We start from the raw sequence: 5,512 nt of genomic DNA, 5'->3' as shown, positions 1-5,512 counted from the left end.
GGAGAGAAGAACGGCTGCAACCGTTCCCAAGGAGAGTTTGGCGCTTTGACTCGCCTATGCCGCAGCCGCAGCCTTGCTTGTGGTGGTTGCTCTCGCGGCTGGTGGTGATGGTAGAAGAGGAAGTGGTGGTACCGTTTATCCTGCGAAGGTGGTGTGGACTCGGTGGAGGTGGAGGTGGAGGTGGTGGACGCTCGCCTAGGACCGGGCCTCCCGTGTCTCTTACTCGGGCTAAGGTTGCAGTCGCGATGAGGAATTCCGAGGTGGACTTCCTCCGAAGGTGAAGGGAGCTCTGCTCGGCCACGATAGACCAGGAGGTGGGGCGCCATCAGCGACTCGAATCGCAGGACAAGACCCGCGTTATACGTCTACTTGCTACACGACCAATCGCACGGTGCCTTTCCTTTTCCTAAAGCCGTACGACGACGGCCGCCTGTAACATGATGCAGAGAACCACAGGATACCGTTCCAACGATTACTAGGACCACACCCTTCGAACGCCTTGACGTTGGCAATGGGAGCCCATTTTCTTATCCTTTCGATTTCTACGACGTCGTTGTGTTCGCTCTTCAACGTCCAGATGCAACAAGCTTTTGCTCCTCCTTTTACCCCGTCTGGTATCCCATGGTGTTTACTATGTACCAGATCAAAACGTGACCTTGTCGATTAACCATGCTTGAAATGCGATTGCTTTTTCAAGTATGTACCACACAAGGCGGTCTTGCGATGTAGAAACGCGACCAGCTCCACGCCTCGCATTCTAATCTCCGAGTCAGCCTCTGTCCGTGCAAGTTGCAAAGTTTAAGTGCTACATGCAATCGTCGAGAGGCATGCACCCACGCTCGAGGAATCCCCTGCACGGTTAGAAATCGAAAGGGAATTTGTCGGAGCAGCGAGCGAAACCGATGCAAATCAAGGCAGAACGGATATGTCGGCTGATCCGTTACTTTCCAAGAGATCGCGCGCTGCCTTGGTAATTTTCCTGAATAGATATCCACCCAGCGTGGTGGATTGAAATGGCGACTTCTTTTCTTGGACCATCAACATGCCGGTGTGCGCCTACGCACCTGATCGCCACATTGTCTCCCATCTTTTACCTTCTAGTTTTAATTCAAACTAACGCGCTTTCGCGTTCCATAGCGATACATCGTGCCAATTTTCCTCTACTGCAAATGGTGCAGTGAAATGCAGGCGCGGTTCTGATATCTCTCTCTCTTACGAGAGAGTTTATACAAAACTCTGACCAAGCAAGCAGTTAATCAACCCGCAAGCATGCAGCTGCATTGCGTGTGCGGCTGTCTGCTTTATTCAATAAAGAGACACGTGGGCACATCGTCCATTGTCCATTCATCAACTGCACAGAATTTTTTCGAGAGCCTAACGAGCCGTTCGTTCGGTAATAAAACGCGTTGAGATAACCGAGAGGAGACTTCGATCGTCGACGTGCCTACAGCCTTCGTACAGCATCGGATTGCTTTCCTCTTAAATTCTCGGGTGCAAATTCCGAAAAGCAATTCGATTCGTTAAGGATTTCTCCAGACTGGTAAACGGAAGTTGAATAATTTTCAAGACGTGATAGTCTGGCAGGAAACTCCTGCCTGTCATGTAATTCCATGTATCCATGTATCAGAAACGACAAAACGGATATAGTAATCACGGAAGAATGTAGACAACGCCACTTGCAAGGACTCTCCAAATCCAATTTGGCGAATGGGCGACTTTCCTGGGCGCGATATCTCGTGCCAACATCGTATTTCGCCAAGTGACCAATACTTACCTCCGATTAAGATCGGTGTCGGTGAGCGGATTACGTCGGGTGCGCAATGAGCCCGCAATGAAATGATCACTTGTACATGTAAGAAAGGTAAAAAGGTGTAGTTGGTTTAATTGGTCATTTATCTCGGAGAACCTTGGGCGAACGTATTTGGGCTAGAGCCGACGTTAGTCGAATATTTCGGTACCGATTCCTAAATGGATATCGCAAACGTTTGGAAACGATAACTTGCAACCACAAGTGGTTCGAAAATGTGGAATGTCAAGGAATTTCTGGAAGTCTTGGCAACGGTTCCAAGTCGATGTGCAGAGAGTTCGATCGTGCGATCGGTATCGCCCTGCGGAAGCTGAATGCGGAAGACGCGGTTCGGTATCGCGATCGATAACAATCTCAAGGTTCGTTCAACGTGCTCTTTCGCCAAATGACATCGCACGCGACGTCTGCGTTTTGTCAGCAGCTCAAGACGGACAGAAAAGCTCGTTACTCTACGTCCAACAGCCAAGTCACTCTACCCTAAGAATTGGAAGGCCAAATTATGCGGAACACCGAAACGACGCTTCTGGACTTCGGCTTCTCAAAGGTATAATCATTGTTCGTACACGGATCTCTGCTCTCGAGGACGTTTTTTATCTCCTATCAGCTACCGGATTCGTTGACCCGCCTTCTCCTTCCCCCGTAGACTGATACGAATCGCTGCTGACCACGGGAAATACATTTTTATTATACAATTGAGGTACCTTACAGAATAATGGCTTACGAAAGTAGTCCGAAAATTTTTGGAAAAAGTGCTCATATTCGAGAAATCCGATTCGTTCAAGTCATTCTTAACACAGTTATCAAATTTTACAACACGATTCACAGGGGTTTCCAAGGATTTCATGTGACATTATCCTCGCGTTCGTTATAATCGAGACGTTTCGGCAAGCCGTTTTAACCGTTCTCCAATATTGGTTTTCAGAAAACCTGATATGTATCGAGGTTAAATTTCTGCGGTAAATATCGTCGAGTCATTGTGATGTAGTCTTAGCGCATATGGATATCGTACCAACCCAGCAGAAGACTAGCTTTGGAGGTCAATGGACGAAGTAAAGGTTCAAAAATGGTAACTGCACATTTGCATCGACGCTTGTATATCCTGTCAGATCGAGTGTCCAATTGCCTATGATTTTCGAAAGGTGTGATCGGAATCGCGGGATTTATTTTCACGAGATTAACCGACTTTGCCCATCGATAATTGCTATCCATCGAATTATTTCCCTGTCTTTCTACTTGTATAACTTTTTTTTTTTTGGTTTTTTGTTTTTGCATTTCACGAGCAAAAGTCGCGGTCACGCGTCGCTGATATTACGCAACAACAATAATAATCCGTTGAGTAACCTTGATCACTAATAGTGCGAAACAGATTCGACGATCCGCGGCCAGCACCTGCACTTCCATGACAATTCTTGGATCGTTATCGCGAGCCATTCAAAACTCGATCCACACAATGGCTCGAGGCACGAGGCAGGCGGTACAGAGGATCCTTTATTTATTTATTTATTTTTTTTTTTTTGTAGAATGGAGGAATGAACTGGTAGTCGGTTCGCGCGTGGACACTGAAAAGGTGATTGACAGGTGGTCCCATTGCTGGTTATGGGATACCAGGTACCTTATTACAGTTTAATCTATCGTGAGACGAAGCCACGTGAAAGTGGCCGACGGATTATTAATTAGCATGAATTAATTCCGTTGCGTAAAGGAAAGGGAACCGAAAAATGGGGATCAAATAGAGCAGGAAGAAAAAGAAAGGGAGAGAACAAAAATTCGGGCTCGGTTGGATTATCGCGCAACTTTTGTAACTTCGAAATTTGTTCACCGAGCTCGTTATAAGTGACAAAACACTCCGGCGAATGGTTTTTTCTTTTTTCTTTTTTTTTAGCCACAGGATAAAATTGGAACTGACGTTAAGATGCAATTACGACACGATCACGTGACTGGCGAACGAAGCTACCACTGGTCAGCTTGCGTATCCGCATTATTCTTCGATTGCAATTTGCGGAAATTCACAGTAGCTGTATTCGGCACGTTGCAAACCGGATCGAACGTTCGATGGTGATTCATAAATTTCAGGTCTCCGTACATCCGGATACGTTATTATTATCTACGATTTTAAATACACTCATGACTCTGAGACGTGGAAAAATTATTGATATATGAAATATTTTACAATATAATAGACTTGAGTTAAACTTTTTATGATTTGTGTAAACGTTTGAAAATACAAAATCATCGTTTATAGACAATTTTAATTTAAATTTAAAACTCGAGTTTTAGGTGTTAATTATTATTGACGAATATGAGGTGAAAATTTTTTTCTACTCCTGCATACGACGCACATGTATAAATCGGTCAAGCAGTGCCGTGTTTACCGTAGGAAATTTTGAACAAAACAACCGCGAGATTGGTAGGTAATTAACCTAGTGAAATCAGAAGTCTAACTGATTTACGACATTGCACGCATGTAACTATAGATCCCTATACACACTCTCACACACGATCTACAAGCATTGATCATTACCGAATTTTAGTATATTTGTTATTATATTATACCCACAATGTTAGTAATACCTACCTACACGCATGCAGAAGAAAAGATGAAAAGTTTTTTGTAAAAGGAATATGGGAATATCTCTCGGGAAAATTGCATGCTGATTAATATATTTCTGCTCCAGATTATCTACTCGTAGGTTTATAGATTGCATAAATCGTGCAGCAGCATACTTATTAATACACTCGGACTTCTATATGCCTCTAATATACTTTCCCAATCTCTTGCCACTTTCTACATATATGTATATGTATATAGGCAATTCACATGCCGAAGGCGGACACCGCGCTGAATTAGATCGAGCTTAGAAGTTTTACGAGCGATTAATATAGTTAGTCGGTGATTCCATAGCTGGGGAAAACTTCTTAGGAGAATTGTAAATTTTAAACATTGTTATACAAGAACAACCTATTTCGTGCAGAAATTTGCGAGACTGATTATGGACAGATTATAAATTTCACCTGTCAGCGGAAAAACATCGACTTACTCTCAATTCGTAAGTATAATTCAGATTTTATTTTCATTCGTAAAAAATCGTTTCACTATCCCGTATTTCGCATTATTTGCAAAGTGTTGCGTATATACTACAGTATAATGTTCGAGTTAATTAAAATGTATAATACGTATATCATAATGTATACTGAATGAGAATACTTTTTGCAATCTAGTTACATGGAATTGATTTACCGTCGATTCGATTTACAGTAGATTGGAATTGAAATTGAATATTGTTTTTTTTTTTCACAATTTTTTCGTTGAATCCTAGTAATACCAGCTCCGTTATGCAACGCGAAACGTTTTGACACTGCCATGCACGCTATAAGCGGCTGCAGCATGTATTCATCTGGTTAAATAAAATCTAAGCTGATTACAAAACCAGTTTTGATCGTGATCGGTTGAGAGCAGGCGGCTCGCCATGCTGTCAGTTAGTTACCGATTATTACCATATACTTTTTTTTTTATATAAACACTGTTATACATATATATACATATATGCGATGGGGTTTCGACGTAGAGCATGTTGCGTGCGTTACGAACGCGCTCGCGTCTATGATGCAAGGTTTGACGTCCTTTCGACGAGAAAATCGTATCGAATAAAACGAAACGGAATTGCAAATAGTCTGAATCAACTTCGTTACCGCATCGCATGAAAT

Source organism: Diprion similis, chromosome 9 (genome assembly GCF_021155765.1).
Source record: "Diprion similis isolate iyDipSimi1 chromosome 9, iyDipSimi1.1, whole genome shotgun sequence".
Lineage (NCBI taxonomy): Eukaryota > Metazoa > Arthropoda > Insecta > Hymenoptera > Diprionidae > Diprion > Diprion similis.
Note: the sequence above shows the minus strand (reverse complement) of the source record.